The sequence below is a fragment of the Schistocerca cancellata genome, chromosome 6, assembly GCF_023864275.1.
Source record: "Schistocerca cancellata isolate TAMUIC-IGC-003103 chromosome 6, iqSchCanc2.1, whole genome shotgun sequence".
NCBI lineage: Eukaryota > Metazoa > Arthropoda > Insecta > Orthoptera > Acrididae > Schistocerca > Schistocerca cancellata.
The window spans coordinates 531,526,784-531,545,524 of record NC_064631.1 but is presented as its reverse complement, the minus strand read 5'-3'; positions in this window follow the sequence as shown (position 1 = coordinate 531,545,524).

Sequence of the window (18,741 nt, the reverse complement as noted above, 5' to 3'; positions counted from 1 at the left end):
TCGGTAAAGCAGATGCCAGGCTGAGATTCATTGGAAGAATCCTAAGGCAATGCAATCCGAAAACAAAGGAAGTAGGTTACAGTACGCTTGTTCGCCCACTGCTTGAATACTGCTCAGCAGTGTGGGATCCGTACCAGATAGGGTTGATAGAAGAAATAGAGAAGATCCAACGGCGAGCAGCGCGCTTCGTTACAGGATCATTTAGTAATCGCGAAAGCGTTACGGAGATGATAGATAAACTCCAGTGGAAGACTCTGCAGGAGAGACGCTCAGTAGCTCGGTACGGGCTTTTGTTAAAGTTTCGAGAACATACCTTCACCGAAGAGTCAAGCAGTATATTGCTCCCTCCTACGTATATCTCGCGAAGAGATCCTGAGGATAAAATCGGAGAGATTAGAGCCCACACAGAGGCATACCGACAATCTTTCTTTCCACGAACAACTCGAGACTGGAAAAGAAGGGAGAACCGATAGAGTTACTCAAGGTACCCTCCGCTACACGTCGTCAGGTGGCTTGCGGAGTATGGATGTAGATGTAGATGTAGATGTAGATCCGACGAGAGACAAGACACTGAGAAAATTTTGACAAAGCACTGAAAGACCTAAGTCGAAATAAGGCCTCGGCAATAGACGACATTCCATCAGAACTCTTCCATCTAGTGTGCAAGATGTATGATAGATAAAATAGACTTCAAGGAGAATACAATAATTCCAATTTTAAAAAAAGCAGGTGCTGACAAATGTGAATATTACCGAATTACCTCTTCAATGAGTCATGGTTACAAAATACTAACACGAATTCTTTACAATAGAATGGAAGAACTGGTAGAAGCATACGGAGAAGTGTAGGAACAAGCGAGGCAGTACTGACCCTACGACTTCTCTTAGAAGATAGGTTAAGGAAAGGAAAATATATTTTTACAGCGTCTGTACACTTAAAGAACGCTTCTGACAATGTTGACTGGAATACTCGTTTTCAAATTCTGAAGATGGCAGGGGTAAAATACAGGAAGCGAAAGACTATTAACAACTTTTACAGAATCCAACGGCAGCCATAAGAGTAGAGGGGCATGAGAGGGAAACAGTGGTTGAGAAGGGAGTGAAACAGGGTTATAGCCTATATCCGATGTTACTCAGTCTGTACAATGAGTAAGCAGTAAAGGAGACCAAAGAAAACTTCGAGTAGGGATTAAATTACAGGAAGAAGAAATAAAAACTTTGATTTTTACCCATGACGTTGTCATTCTCTCAGAGACAGCAAACGACTTGGAAGAGGACTTGAACGGCATGGACAGTTTCTTGAAAGGAGGATATAAGATGAACATCAACAAAAGCAAATCAAGGATAATGGAATGCAGTCGTATAAAATCATATGATGCTGAAGGAGCCGGCCGGTGTGGCAGAGCGGTTCTAGGCGCTTCAGTCTGGAACCGCGCGACCGCTACGGTCACAGGTTCGAATCCTGCCTCGGGCATGGATGTGTGTGCTGTCCTTAGGTTAGTTAGGTTTAAGTAGTTCTAAGTTCTAGGGGACTGATGACCTCAGATGTTAAGTCCCATAGTGCTCAGAGCCATTTGAACCATTTTTTGCTGAAGGAAATAGATTACGAAATGAGACACTTAGATTAGTAGATGTGTTCTGCTATTTGGGTAGAAAAATAACTGATAATGGCCAAAGTAGAGAAGATATAAAATGTAGACTGGCAATGAAAAGAAAATAGTTTCTGAATGAGATAAATTTGTTAACATCGAGTACGTATAGATTTAATTGCCAGGAAGTCTTTTCTGAAAGTGCTTATATGGATCGTAGCCATGTATGGAAGTGAAACATGGACGATCAGCAGATTGGACGAGAAGAGAATAGAAGCTTTTGAAATTTGGTGCTACGCAAGAATGCTGAAGATTTCGTTGGTAGATGACGGGGTACTGCGAAATTAATTGTGCAGAAGTTTTGAATACACTTCTGAAATAAACAACAATTTCGCCTAATAGTCACTACGGAAAGTAATTGAAAAGATCTTACCCGGTTCTTCCTCACTGTAGAAATTTCAAGCCAGCTCACGCCAACACTAAACCCAGCCTTTCTCCCAAATCAGATAGAACAGCATTCGACGAAATACAGCACAAGAATGGCAAATGCACATTCAGACTAGAACATCCCGTGGTCTCAGAGTTGTGAAGGATTTCCAAAGGCTGATGGCCAAAACAGACCTCCAAAGATGCGAAATGTTTCAGTACACACACACAAAAAGTTTGTACAATGAACTTCTTTCCATTATTCGAAGCCGAGAGCAGCAGAAACACGCAAAGCATTGCAAAGACAAGGTCGTCACTTACGAAAAGTAAAAAGGTGGTGAGCAAAAGTGAAATTGCAAATTAATAGACAGCTTTCACTATTAATCAAATGTAATAAAGTAATGTATTATGTACGTAGTCAATTTAATCCCAGCAACATGTGGGTGTAACACGTCGGTGTACAGTATGAAAGGTAGGCACAGGAAGCTCCACAAGTGGATTATAGATGGCTTCATCTCGGATCAGGTTCCAGCAGAATGGGCCCATAGCTTTGTCTGCGTATTTTGCCACAGTTAAACCTGCGTCAGACGTTTCCTGAAGTGTGCTGCAGGAGGAGGTGTTCCTGCTTCAAGGGTAGATTGTTCAACTGGTCCGACTCCCCTTGACTTGTTCTTGTGGGGTCAGGTGAAATGTCTTGTGTACGAGACATCAGGATCTTCGGGGAATAGTTGTCAGTGACCGAGCCACCGTTCGGGCAATAACGATTATGTTGGGACGGATACGACCAAACATCTCAAACTATTGTTGTCCTGTAGCCCTCATTCGCGCGTAATATTATGGTGATAATAATCACGTTAATTAAGTACAATCTATGTGCAGTGTCCAGAGCATACAGTATACACTTAAATATATATATATTCCAGGCCAGTGATGATTCCTTTCAATAAATAAAGGATAAAAGTGTATGCATGATAAACTAGGTCTCATTCAGCTGAATGTAGTCGAACCGAATGTGACATTTAGCAGCATATGGGTACTACAGAACATTTTGTGACGATATCGTGTCTGCACATATTCTGGGGAGTGTCAGTTTGGACGAATGCTGCGAATAAAGAACCTTGTGCAACTTGTGTTGATAAATAAAATTATTACCAAAGAATGTCTTCTTCAGTTGTTGCAACTATCAGCAGACGAATGATAAAATGTCTTTTATTTTTACTAATAGCTTCTTCGTTCAGTGTTCATCTCAAATTTGTTTATCTTCCCAGAAATTTTTGATGTTACAGACGTTAAAGAAACATACATCTTGTAGGTTCAAAGTACACTAATGCGCAAAACTTATTACGAAAGTAACTTTCACACTATGAGTCACTGCCAAGTAACAAAGCTCGATAAAAAATGGACCATACATAGAAACTACTGCTGCAGTGTAGTATAGAAGGTAACTGAAAGAAACACCCAACGAGGCAATAAGAAGTGACATTATTATTCAAAGACAGTAATTACAATGGGGTCACGGCGATTCATGTTGGTCCACTGGATCTTACAACAGGTGGTACATGGTTCTTAATAGATTGTATGATCATGACAGACGCCAATGCACGCACCGATACGTGCTCCCATGCTGAGTTCTTGTGGTAGGGCGTTCCATTCCTCTACCAGGAGGGTTGACAACTGCTGGATAGCCGTTGGTACCTGTCGGTGTGCTGCAAAATCTCTCCCGAACGTACCCCACACGTTCTCGATCGGATTTAAGTTGGAGGAAATGAGCAGGCCAGTCCATTCGCCAATATCCTCTCATTCCAAGAGCTTCTCCACCCGCGCTGTTCTAGGCGCTACAGTCTGGAAGCTTGCGACCGCTACGGTCGCAGGTTCGAATCCGGCCTCGGGCATGGATGGGTGTGATGTACCTAGGTTAGTTAGGTTTAAGTAGTTCTAAGCCTAGGGGACTGATGACCTTAGAAGTTAAGTCCCATAGTGCTCAGAGCCATTTTAGAATCCGCGCTGTCCGTTGCGATCGCACATTGTCACGCCTAAAACTCAAGTAAGAGCCGGATGCACCCCTGAAAAAACACATGAGGGGTTGGAGAACAGTGTCACAGTAGCGTTGACTGGTGAGTGCGTAAACTCCCTCCTGCTAATCGGCTTGTCCTGCTTGCGATATAAAATATGACCGTGGATCGCGTGTATGCCTAATGGATTTTTTTGTAATTGTATAAGGCTATATTTCCAGAAGAAGTGATACCGGTAAGTAGGAGGAAAATGTGCAACCGACCCTTCTGCTGGAAAGTCTACTAAAAATAAAATTAATTAAACCGAATAGGGCTATAATTTGGAAAATGAAAGTTATTTTGTGCGTTCACTCACGAAAAACACTGGACAGAAAGGGGTACCACTGATAATGAATCCAAAAGTTACACTAATGAAAGAAAAGGAAGTAATTAACGGTCGCCAGCCCACTACGGCAATTTACATCCAAAACCCTGTGCGAGATGGTGGGAAAGAAATACATGTATTATTAAACTCTGACGTGGCAACTAAAGGTTGCCATGTTTTTTTTGTTCTTTTTTTGACACTAATTTTAAGTGAGTATGTAATGATAAAGAAAACTGAGAAGTCACTCTTACCTTATGTTTGGCATTAAATTTTGAAAAACGCAATCGAGTAATTATTTGAAAATATGGAATTAAACTGTATGTTAGTACTGAACTTCGTTACATGAGCAACGACTTTCAGTGACCTCAGCATATCGTCATCAAAGAAATTTAGAAAAAAAACAAGTACTTTTTACTTTGCCGTTACTTATTTTGCAAATTGGATTTTGTATCATTGTCTGAACAACTGAGCCTTTTTTATTGACTTGAACAGAATTAAATACTAGAATATGCACCAAACCAAACAGCCATGTGCTCCAAGCTGTATGTAAAATAAATATAACTTCCACACTCTTAATTTGGATTTTTTCCAGTGACTGATTCTCAAACTTAAAAAATGAAATTGCTTTACTCTGGTTATATACTGAAGTCTCTGTTGTACAACAGTTAATTGAAAGTAGACTGAGGTTAAAATTCTTAAAAGAGAAATTATTCATTAATAAACTGGCTGTAACTATTCAGTTTGTTTCTTATGGCACTCAGTTAGCATATTAGGAAAAAAAGGAACAAGTATCCTACTTGGTAACAATGTCTGGCGGCAATAAGGACACAGTCGCCCTGAGATTAACTGATTATTATTTAAATAAATCTTATCATCAAATCACATTCAGCTGTGCTGCTAGGTTAGCCATTAATACTTTCTACCAATGAACAGTCTTACTTCAGTGCTGTGCATACGACTAAACTCGGAGCCGACCACGAAACTGTGTTTCTGGAACTGCTGCTGTTGTTGAATACGGTAGCATATTGTGGAGACACGGCTAATTACAGGAGTGATCAATCGTAATTAATACAGCCTCTTCCGCCTGTCCACTGTCCGCACTCCTGCTCTAGACATCTGGCCGGCGCGCATACATGATGCCGCCGAAAATGGTACTCTCTACTGCGAGAGCGTTAACACCACACTTCCGCACACTGCAAGCGGTGGAACCCGTCTCCCGCTCTCTCAGCGCGCTCTGCGCAACAACTCCCTACCCAAAGATTTTACAACCCACAAGCACTGCTATTATCGTTGCTAGTCGATGCAAATAATAATTCCTTTGGCTTTTTCCCAGAGCTTATAAGTTTCACAGTAAAACACAGATATATGCAATGAAACTTCAACAGACTTCTACCTAAATGTACACATACGGTGAAGCAATGTCCTTACTTATTAAAAGAAAGCATTTAAATTACAAATATTTACATACAATTAAAAAAATGTTATATATCGGTAGCAGGTGCCATGCATCCTGCATTTTCGGTGTTACAAGTGTACTGTATTCAAAGATCTGAAGATCAGTACGCCAATACAAGTTTATGCCTCCCCACGCAATAGCACATGAACCACCAAAACGATTATGTTCTACAATGGTTCTGGATGTATTATGTGTTCCCACCTTTTGCCATATGAGGATACGCCCAGCATTTTCTGTTACTTTCCACACTATGCTCTGTACCAGTTCTTTTTATGTATGGTCCAAGTTTCATCAAGCTACGTAACTTGGCAGGGACATACCATGCGAAAAATACCTTCGCCATTAAGTTCTGCATAGCAGTACATTTAGAGACAGATTGTTACATCTGATAATAACGACGGAGAAGGAACTGGGCACTCATCTTGTTGTTAGATCTATTCTGACTCAAGAAAAAAAGGAATACCTGAATGTTCAGAGTTTTTAAATATATTTGAAGGATATCATCAAATGTGTTTTAACTTTTGGCAGTACGGAAGTTCGGACATAAAAACACCTCAAAAGCCAATGAATCGCCGGATGATGCCTTGGGTGAGCGTAGGGGCTACAAGAATAAAGGAAAGGAAGTTTAAAGCCAGAGACACGTCGATAACGAAGGCAATACAAAGGAAGCACGAGCTCAGATGGATGACAAAGGAGCAAGGGCAGGTCGAGGCTGCATCAGATGTAATGAGTCAGCCATTCACCTCAACTGGTTCAGAGGTCTTCAGAAATAAGATGGCAGCTCCTTTCTCTCTTTTTTATCATGAATCTGCTGACTGATCTGATGCGGCTCACCACGAATCCCTCCGCTGTGCCAACCTCTTCACCCCAGAGTAACAATTGTCACATATATCTTCAATTATTTGCTGCACGTATTAAATTTTCTGTCTTCCTCTAGAGTTTTTACCCTCGCCAGGTCCCTGTAGTAGCGTGAAGTGTATTCCCTAATGTCTTAACAGATGTCCTATCAACCTGTCCCTTTTTCTTGCCAGTGTTTTACGTATGTTCCTTTCCTCGCCGATTCTGCTGAGAACCTCATCATTCATTAGGTTATACCTCGACATTCTTTCAACATTATTCGGTAACACCACCTCACAAATACTTCGATTCTCGTTTGTTCTGGTTTCCACACAGTTCATGATTCACTGCCATACAATGCTGCGCTCCAAACGCACATTCTCAGAAATTTCTTCTTCAGGTTATGTCTACATTTGACAACAGCAGACTTTTATTTGTAAAGAATGTCCTTTTTACCTATGCTCTCTGCAGACTGGTGGAAAAAGCATATACAAAGCCTATGTGAGGAAAAGGACTTGTCTGCTCTGATGGTAGAAGAAACTGGAGTCGATACGAAAGACGTATGGGGTCCAGTATTAAAGTAAGAATTAAAAAAAGCTCTGGAAGACTCATTGAGATCAAATAAGGCGGAAGCGACTGATAACATTCCATCGAAATATCTAAAATCATTGTGGGAAGTGGCAACCGAACGACTATTGGAGTTGGTGTGTACAATATATGTGACTGGCGACGTTCCATCAGAATTTCGGAAAAAATCATCCACACTATTCCGAAGATAGCAAGGGCAGGGAAGAGCGATGACTATCGCACAACCAGCTGAACATCTCATGCATCCAACCTGCTGACAAGAAGAATGGAAAAGAAAACAACCGAGGACTTGTTAGATGACGACCAGTTTGGTTTTAGGAAAGTTAAAGGCGCCAGAGAGACAGTTCCGGTGTTGCGTTTAATAATGCATGCAAAACTGTACAAAAATCAGCACACACTCCTAGGATTTGTCGATCTAGAAAAAGCGTTAGACAGTTTAAAATGGTGTAAGATGTTCGAAATTCTGAGAAAAATAGAAGTAAGCTCTACGGAAAGACGAGTAGTATACAGTATCTAGAAGAACAAAACTCGGTTTAACGCAAACCGTCACGAATTCCTCTCCGAAACCAACATTTTCATGTTAGAGTTGTAATGGTACCTTGGAAGTTACTCCCCGACGTCGTAACACATGTCATATTATCCAATATCATCTTCTTTTCGGTGATTTCCATGTACTCCTTTTCTCACTGATTCTTCGGAGTATCTCCTCATTCCTTACTTTACGAATTCGCTTAATTTTTAACATTATTTTGTACACCAAATCTCAAATGCTTCGATTCCCTTCTATTCCGCTTTCCCCACAGTCCGTGTTTCATTACCAACAGTATTGTGCTCCAAACGTAGGTTCTCAAAATTTTCTTCCTTAAGTTAGGTTAATGTTTGATACCAGTAATGGCCAGTAATACCATTTTTTGCGAGTGTTAGTCTGCTTTATATGTCCTCCTTGCTCCGAAATGGATTGTTTTACTGCCTAAGTAGTAGAATTCCTTAACTTCATTTACTTTGTGATCACTAACTCTGTTTCTCGGTATTCTCATTTTTGCTACTTCCCATTACCTTCGTCTTTCTTCGATTTACTCTCAATCCACAGTACATTGTTTATTCTATTCAGCACATCCTACAATTCTTCTTAACTTTCACTGAGGATAGTAATGTCATCAGAGAATCTTATCATTGATATCCCTTCACCTTGAATTTTAGCTTTACTCTCGAACTTCTCTTTTATTTCCATCATTGGTTCTTCGATGTATAGACTGAACAGTAATGGCAAGGGGATACTTATCTGTCTTACACTCATTTTGATCCGAACACTTTGTTCTTAGTTTCCACTCTTATTGCTCCCTCTTCATTCTAGTATTACCGTTCTTTCCCTATAGCTTACCCCATTTTTCTCAGAATTTCAATCATCGTGCACCATTTTACACTGTCGACCAATTTTTCCAGGTCAATAAATCCTCTAAGCATGTCTCGTTCTTCTACAGTTTTACTTCCACTATCAACCACAACGTCATGATTGCCTCTCTGGTGCCTTTACCTTTCAAAAAGTCAGAGTGATCGTCAGCTAACAGATCCACAGTTTTGTTTTCCATTCCTCTGCATGTCATTCTTGTCAACAACTTGTAAGCATGAGTTGTTAAGCTGATTTTTCGATAATTCTCGCACTTACTGACTCTAGCATCCTTCAGAACTGTATTTATGATGTTTTCCTGAAAGTCTGATGCTATCACTGTTGGCGAATTTTATTCAAAATTTAAGCTGTGGCCTGGTTCAAACCTGGAACCCACGATGTTTGGATGTTTCGATTACTAGTCTAAAACGATTTACCTAGACTATGCGGAAATTATATACATATAAAAAAATATGTGCGTGTTTGTTTTCTTTATCTCCTAAACTAATGGTTCGATTTCTACCGAAGGTGTTAAACATACTACTTCTTATCCAAGAAAAGGTAATGTACAGTATGAAACACCTAGTTTCCATAGAGCTGGAGGTAGGGGTAAAAATGCTTCTTAATCCCAGACATCTAGGGTTCCCTTCGCAGCATGTGTGTTATGCAGGTAGTGGGTACATGTGCAGAAGGAGACAGCTGAGCAGAGAGATATGGGGAAGGAGGAGACGAATATTGAGAGGGGGAGGATGAAATGGACGGAGAATGGGGGATGTGGACAGCTAGACCTGGGAGAAGAGATGGACAGAGAGAAAGAGGGGAGGAGAAAGTGGACAGACAGAGAGGGGAGAGAAGGAGATGGACAGACAAAGAGGATGGAAGAGGAGATGGACTGAGAGAAGGTGGAGGAGGCGATGGACAGAGACAGAGCGAGGAGAAGACGATCAGAGAGAGAGGGGAGGAGGACATGTTCAAAGGGAGGGGGAGGAGGGGAATGGGTAAGAAGCAGATGAATGATGGAAAGAAGGAATAGTGGATAGGATCGCAAAGGAAGAGGGGGAGGAGGAAAGGGACTGAAAGACGGGAGAGGTCGAGATACTCAGAGAGAGGAGAGGAGGAGATGGACAGAGAGAGGGGAAAAGAGGGGAGGTGTAGGAGGCAGGTGGAGGATGAGGATAGGCAGATGGAAAGTGGAAAAAGAAGAGAGGGCAGGAGAAGATGGATAGGGGAGGAGGCGGACAGAGAACGGAGGGTAGGAGATGTACAGAGAGAGGTGGAGGAGCAGATGAACAGAAAAATGGGGAAAGAAGGAGATGGAAGGAGAGGGAGGAGGAGGTGATAGACATGGACAGGAGGGACGAGGACGTGTGTGCTGATTGCGTCGGTGAGTGAAGTCATGGGTCAAAGGCTAGTTCCTGATAATAATAATAATAAGAAGAAGAAGAAATTTGTATGCCAAAGGCAGATGTCAGCGCCTTCTTTCTTTTGACATTAGTCGACAAAAATTTAAACAATATTCTCCTGCATAATAAGCCATTAGAATCATCCAATTGTCACTGCTGTGCATCCACCTCATCTGCTGATCAGAAGAAGGCTATGGCCAGTAACTTACACACTTGTCTGACCAGATGAATGGTGATTCCAAGAGGTATGAACCAAACTCACGTTCGGCCGTTTTGATGGTGGTTTCCCTAAATTATTTGAGAATAACGACGAGGTGGCTGTTAATCGGGCCACAATCAATCTGCTTCTCTGTCATTGTTCATTTGTGCTAGGTTTCCTTATTTAATGACCTCGACGTCAACAATGTGTCGAACTGTGAACTGCCGGCTTTTATTCCTCCACCTAAAATTTCGTAAGTCTGAAATCACACCGAGCTACGACTCTATATATTTCCAAACGAATACAAATTATCTACGAAAAATAAAAAAATGGAGGCTACGCCTTCCGTATGCATAACATCTTCCAAAGTGCAAAAAATAATATCTGACGCAGAACATTGCATGCAAAATTACTAAGATAATACTAAATACCGTTTATTCATCATGAATGACCATGAGCTTAAACTAACAACTTATCGTCTTTCTGTCTACTGCGCGAACTATATTTGTATTCTGTGTACTGCTTTTATAATTGATCGTCTGTGTCACTTATAACAGATTATGGTTTGCGTTTGTTGAACGGTAAAAGGCAATATGTAGCATCTTCGTTCGCTGAGCACGTACTGGGAAATGACTCCGCTCTTCCAATGTAACTCTGGCAGGTCAAAGAGCGGAGTATTCTGCAGACACTTAAAAATTCGCTCATCACGTTCGCCGCCGGAATGTCGGTCCGGCAGCGCACGGCCCTGGCGCGCCCACCACAGCCGCCGAGCAGCGGCGGGCTCGCCGCCCGTGGACGGCGCGGCGGTGCGGGCGTGCAGGCTCGCGGGCGCACTCGTCCCGTGGAAACGCCGGCTCCCTGCGCCGGTCCGAAGCGCGTATCTCCACGAAACGCCAGATGAATTGACTTTATTTGCTTGCGCACGGAACGAGCAACTTCAAAGAGTTAATTCATTTACTTCATTTGGTCTTTCACAACGGCCGCGCCGCCGGAATATGGGAAACGTTAATTCTGGCGTCCTTCTTTGTTCTTTGAGCGGGCGGCCCGCCGCCTGGACGAGCGCTACTCGGAGCCGCCGCGCCGCAGTACGGCCCCGTCATCTCCGCCGTAAAAAAGAAATAAACCGCACCCGAGTGCAGCCACTCCCTCTGGTCCCTAAAATGATCGCCCGGATGCTTTGTCTGTCTTCTAGCGACTTCTTTCCGCCTCACCGCATCGCGTGCCGTTTCCATCGGCGCCGTAAAGAGTTCACTTCGCGCATGAAGAGGGCTGTAAATGGATTTTGTGGCCCCTCTAGTTCATGTCATACGCTTCTGACGAATATCAGCCTACAACGCGTATTGCATAAAGATCAAGCAAAAATCAGAAGACAGACAATAAAATTAACCTGTTAAAATTTTTATTGATAATACACTCGGACTTAGGGTGCGATACACCTACCTTGTATTGGCAAATGTCATTATGAATGTACGAGGATTGGAACTTTAATAGTGGCAATTATTTATTTACACTTCGTACAAAATATATACATGTTTCAAAGTTTTACTGACCTTCAAAGTAGTCACCAGCATTGTGCATAACCCGTTGCCAGGATGTGGAAGTCGTAGGCTACTCTTAGCAGTGCCAGTTGTGTTGACAGCTCGAGCGGCGCGGTCTATTGCCCGACGAATTTGTAGCAGTTCTGAAGCGAATGCCGTGAAGTGTTTCCTTCAGTTTAGAAATCGAGCTGAATTTACGAGGGCTTAAGTCAGGTGAGTGCAGTAGGTGGTACAGCACTTAGTAACCCCATCAGTCAAACAAATCAGTAAGAGCTTTCACTGTACATGCTTGAGCATTGTCCCGCAAAATGATGGTCAGGTCCTGCAGAATGTGCCATCACTTCTGTCTCTATGCTGTTCATTTTTGGAACACAACCTACCACCAGCTTAGAGACAGAAGTGATGACACTTTCTGCAGGACCTGACCAGCATTTTGCAGGACAATGCTCAATCACATACACTGCAAGCTGTTACTGATTTGTTTGACTGATGGGGCTGCTAAGTGCTATACCACCTACAGCACTCCCCTGACTTAAGCCCTCGGAAGTTCAGCCCGATTTATAAACTGAAGGAACTGCTACAAAATTCGTCGGGCAATACACCGCGCCGCTCGAACTGTCAACACAACTGGCACTGCTAAGAGTACCCTATGACTTCCTCATCGCTGGCAGCGGGTTATACACAATGCTGGTGACTACTTTGAAGGTCAGCAAAACTTTAAAACACGTATCTATTTTGTACGAGCTGTAAAGAAATAGTTACGGCTATTTAAGTCCCAACCCTCATAAATACATAGAAAGACAAATTCACGATCCTTTTCTTACGGGTACACTTATCTACCCTGATAGAAAACAAACTCGCAGCGCCATGACTGAAAGTCGGTAGGCGTGTTTCCACATCTCGCATAAGAGTGACTCTAGCAGCGCCACTATGAGGATGCAAATCTGGTCTGCGTTAAATACACGCTGTATCGCTCGTTTTCGTTAGTTACCTTTCAGAGTGGATATGATGAGTTGATATTAATCAAGAATGCCTTTAAGGCGACAGAGACACCATTATCAGCACCTCACTGAGTTTGAACGAGGTCGGGCAATAGGGTAACGGGAAGACGGCTGTTCCTTCTGTGATATTGTGGAAAGACCTGGCAGGAATGTAGCCATTGTACATGATTGCTGACAACATAATTTACGGTTGCAAGAAGACCGGGCTCCGAACGGCCATGTGGTACTACCGAGAGGGAAGACCAGAGTGTTTGGCTAATGGCTCTGGCGCACCGTAACTCGCGTGCTGCAGAAATTTGATCAGCAGTTGGCACCTCAGTGACAAAACGAACTGTTACAAACTGAAACTTCCTGGCAGATTAAAACTGTGTGCCAGACCGAGTCTCGAACTCGGGACCTTTGCCTTTCGCGGGCAAGTGCTCTACCTTCTGAGCTACCCAAGCACGACTCACGACCCATCTTCACAGCTTCAATTCTGCCAGAATCTGGTAGAGCACTTGCCCGCGAAAGGAAATGTTCCCGAGTTCGAGTCTCGGTCCGGGACACAGTTTTAAACTGCCAGGAAGTTTCACATCAGCGCACACTCCGCTGCAGAGTGAAAATCTCATTCTGCTACAAACTGGTTACTTCTAGACAGCTCCGAGCAATATGCCTTGTAGCGTGCATTCCTATGTCCCCAAACCACCTTCATTTGCGACGTCATTGGTGTCAAGCGAGGGGTAATTAGAGGGCAGGTGAAGGTCTGTTGCTTCCGATGAAAGCTGGTTCTGCCTCGGTCTCAGTGGTGGTCATGTGTTGGTTAGCAGGAGACCAGATGAGGGCCTGCAGCCAACCTGTCAGCATGGTATACACACTGGACCTACACCTGGGCTTATGGTCTATGGTTCGATTTCGAATGACAGCAGAAACATTACCCCACGTACCCTGACTGTAAATTTCTACGTCAGACTGCAGATTCGTCCTGCTGCGCTGCCAATCATGAATAGCATTCCAGGAAGTGTTTTACAAACGGATAACACTCGCCTAGCTACCGCTGTTGTGACCCAGCTTGCTCTACAGAGTGCTAACATGTTGCGTTCCCCTGCTCGATTCCTAAATCTGTCTCCAATCCAGGACAAATGGGACATTATCGGACTACAGTTCCAACGTGGAATGTAGTCGAATTAAGTCGGGTGATGCTGAGGGTATTAGATTAGGAAATGAGACACTTAAAGTAGTAAAGGAGTTTTGCTATTTGGGGAACAAAATAACTGATGATGGTCGAAGTAGAGAGGATATAAAATGTAGACTGGCAATGGCAAGGAAAGCGTTTCTGAAGAAGAGAAATTTGTTAACATCGAGTATAGATTTAAGTGTCAGGAAGTCATTTATGAAAGTATTTGTATGGAGTGTAGCCATGTATGGAAGTGAAACATGGACGGTAAATAGTTTGGACAAGAAGAGAATAGAAGCTTTTGAAATGTGGTGCTACAGAAGAATGCTGAAGATTAGATGGGTAGATCACATAACTAATGAGGAAGCATTGAACAGGATTGGGGAGAAGAGAAGTTTGTGGCACAACTTGACCAGAAGAAGGGATCGGTTGGTAGGACATGTTCTGAGGCATTAAGGGATCACCAATTTAGTATTGGAGGGCAGCGTGGAGGGTAAAAATCATTGGGGGAGACCAAGAGATGAATATACTAAGCAGATTCAGAAGGATGTAGGTTGCAGTAGGTACTGGGAGATGAAGAAGCTTGCACAGGATAGAGCAGCATGGAGAGCTGCATCAAACCAGTCTCAGGACTGAAGACCACAACAACAACAACAGTTCCAACGTCATCCACAAACAGCAGTAAACGTCCTTGTATTGCCCGACCAAGTGCAACAGGCATGGAACTCCACCCCTCAAAGTAATATCCGGCGTCTTTATAACAGTCCGCAGCTCGCCGTCTCGCGGGTGTGTTCTCGCTTCCCGAACACGGGGTCCCAGGTTCGATTCCCGGCGGGGTCAGATATTTTCACCTGCCTCGACATGACTGGATGTTTGTGCTGTCCTTATCATTTCATCACCATTCATGAAAGTGGCGAGACTTGACTGAGCAAAGGTTGAGAATTTGTACGGGCGCTGATTACCGCGCAGTTGAGTGCCCCGCACACCAAACATCATCATCATAATCTGTATAACACAATGCAAGAACGTTTGCAAGCCTGCATTCAACATTCTGGCTGATACACTGCTTACGTAATGTGCCAGCATTTCAAAATTGCAATGGCTCGTCTCACGTTTACATTAACTTGTGATCTTCCAATGTTAATTCCTTAAATTCATTATTCCCGAAATTTCATTGCTCTGCGTTAATTAATTTTTATTGTTGTGTTTTTTCCCGCCAGTGCATTAAGTATTTCAGTTTATCTCCCACAGAGACTGTGATGTGTTGGCACTTCACCTTCGGCAGGCATAGGGTTCGTGTCCGACACCGACACTGGATGCGGCTATTCGCTGGGAGGCGTCTCGCTGGCGCGCGCGAAATTTGGAAAAAGTTCCTATGCGACCAAAATGATGAGGTCATCGGTCCCTACGCTTACACACTGCTTAATCTGACTTACACTAACTTAGGCTGAGGACAACACACACACTTATCCCCTAGGGAGGACTCGATCCTCCGGCGATAGGAACCGCACGAGCCGTGGCAATGCGCCTTGGACGACGCGGCTATCCCGTGCGGCGGCGCGTGCGAGGTGGCGCGCGAGGCGAGGAGGGCGGTGATACGCTGTGCCTCGACCTGTTACCATGGCGCCTTGGACGAGCTCGGACCGTTCATGTTTGACAGCAACTGGGTTGGAGCATGCGTTGGGGATTATGTGCCCAAGTTGTGTTTATCTGCAAGAGGATAGGAAATGCCGCCGAGGGTGCTAAGTGTCTCTGACACCGGAGATTGGCATTGGTCGCGCTGTCGTAGTAAACCACTTGTAGTGCTTATCGTTCTTCCAACGGAGTGGCCTTGTGGATTACTGTGGAACTGAATACCATTTAACAGTGTCCCTGCAAGCTAATAACTCAGTTTTGTTACAGGCGGCATTTTATTGGACTGTGTTGTTCCGCAAGCACTAAAGCAGATGTGTATGAGAGTGTTATTATTGGCGGGTGAAGCAAGAAACAAGAGGAAAGATTGATGTCGTATGGAAGTATTTGACTTCTCAGCAACACACTGATAGAAAGGTAGATATGTTGCTTTATTTTATTAATAGTTGTTAGTATACTGTTTTTTTATATAGGTCTATTTACAGTATTTCCTTAGATCAATGCTAATGACACAGTTTCTCCTGAAGGACTGACTGCAATGCACCATAATTAAAAGCTATTCTGTCTTATGTAGTGTTGTTAATGGTATAACTTAATGGACATACAGAGTGCCAAACTCTAGCATAGTGGAGTCGTTCCTCTGTCTTTTCTGTACTGTTTTTACGTTTGATTATGCGGAAGTGGCCAAGTCATTTCAGGGAGGACTTATTATAAATTTTCTTATTGTCAACTGGCGATCTTTCATGAGGTACCAATTTGTACTTAACAATTGTAATATTTTCTTATTTAACATTTCTGTATGTTGAAGTGTCTGAGGGCTGCAAGCCTATTGTTTAACAGAGGTGTGTTAACTGTTGTATTTTTCTAAAATTCTGGTTAACTTTTGTTAATGAACGATTTCAGATACTATTACGTGTTGAATTTTATTAATTTTTTGTGTCTTTTTTTTTTTTAAAAAAAGTAAATGTCTATGGAAAGTAAAGGTCCCCTAACGCTCAATCAATCGGTCCTCCGCTTGATATCCAGCTTCGTGTTACAAGATGTAGTTTTGCGAGTTTTCAGGATATTTATATGTAATGTTTCTAAGTACATAACTAATTTGTATGAAAAAATGAGAAGGTTTTCTGGTACCACAGAATTGTACTACCCACCATAGCACTACAAAAAATAATCAAAATAAATATCGTGCACTCATTATTTGTTTGTTTTGTCTGTGGCCAACGATTGCTGCCAGTCCAAAGCAGTCAGCCATCAGCCTTCTTCCCCCAGTACCTCGTTTCCTATCTTCCAACCATGACAGTAGTTCTCTTGCGAACCTTGGAAAACTAGTACTCCTAGAAGAAAGGATACTGCGGGGACATAACTTAGCCACAGCCTGGGAGATGTTTCCAAAATGAAATTTCACTCTACGGCGGAGTGTGCGCTGATACGAAACTTCCTGGCAGATTAAAACTGCGTGGAAGGTTCGCGAGTCTTGCTTGGGTAGCCCGTGATGGGTAAAAACCCCGACTTCGAGTCTCGGTCCGCCAGGAAGCTTCATATCAGCGCATACTCAGTCATAGCGTGAAATTTCATTCTGTAAGCATCCCCCAGGCTAAGCCAAGCCCGGCAATATCGTTTCTTCCAGAAGAAGGAGAGCTTCTGTGAAGTTTGGAAGGTAGGAGACGAGGTACTGGTAGAAGTAAAGCTGAGAGAATGGTCCTTGTGTCGTGCTTGGGTATCTCAGTCTCTTGACAGCGAAAGGCGAAGGTCCCCGAGTTCGAGTCTTCGTCTGGCATACAATTTCAATCTGTCGGGAGTATTAGGGCGTACTCCACTGCACAGTAAAATTTCACTATGGACACTACACGTGTCACTTGTTTCGCCCACTGGCTGCGCTGTCGAGACACCTTGGAGCGTTCCCAACGCAAGATAACCGAACTCACTGCAGAGTGAGGGGCGGGCTCTCACACAGTTGCGTCGCTCGAGTTGGAGGATCAGTGTGAAGTGTGGCCGTCTGGCCTCGGCCAGACAGGTGGCTCATGCTGTGAGTGGACAGGTGGCCGCTCCTTCAGCAGCGTCTGAGCGGCACCGGAGGAGAGGTTTACTAGTTATGGAGAGCTCCAGTATCAGGCGCGTTTAGAAGTCTCTGACGAAAATAGCGTCCATGGCCAGAAAGAATTCCAGTGTGTCTTCCTGGGGGCATCATCCGAGATGTGGAGGAGGCCCTGCCTACGGCTGTCGAGGGCAGGTAGCAGTAGATGCAAGCAGTTGCTCGTGTTAGTACCAATGAAACCTGTCACTTGAGTTCTGAAGACTTCCTCAGTTTCTATGGACATCTGGCGGAAGTGCTGTGTATTCAGAACTCACCATTTGCACCATCGCATCCAGAGTCGATCGGTGTCTTTGCTTTGGATCGGAGTGTAGCGTCTCAACCGGAGGCCCCGTCGATTTTTCAAACGTCGTGTCTGCAGATTTATAGAATTGCATTATAGAGTGCAGAGCTGTAGGACTCCCCTTGATAGCAGGGGTGCACTACAAAATGGAAGCAGCTTATCAGCTAGTGGAGTAGTTGTGGAGTGCACATTGAGGTTTTTTAGACGAGGCGTTAGGCTGAGTTTCTCTGATGAACACTCACCTTACAACTCGTAGATAGCGAAAACAGATCGCGTACAAATTAGAAACACTTCGACTGTCAAATTTTTTACATTAAACTGTCGAAGTATTCGAAACTAAGTTCCCCAGTTTACTACTCTCGAAGGAATTTCTCACTCTCAAATTATTCTTGGGATCAACAGCTCGCTGTAACCCGAAGTAGAAAGCTCCGAAATACTTAGCGAGTCGTCGGACGCATATCGGGAAGACAGATTAGGCACCACTGACGGGGGGGGGGGGGGGGGGGGGGGGGGGGGGGTTCACTACAGTTGACAGGAATATTTTCTCTATTGAGGCCGAAAATGAATGTGACACTGTAGTTATCTGGACGCTTATAACAATTCTACATGAAATCGAGTTAGGTCTATAATTTTGGATGTTTTTACCGGCTACGCGATTCCGCTGTGTCAGCTATACAGTCATTCAAGCATAGTCTACAGTCAGCAGCGCGGTCATGCAATACTAGTTCGTGGAGGCTTTAACCTACTGAGTATAAAGTGGGACGTCTATGGATTCCCTGCAT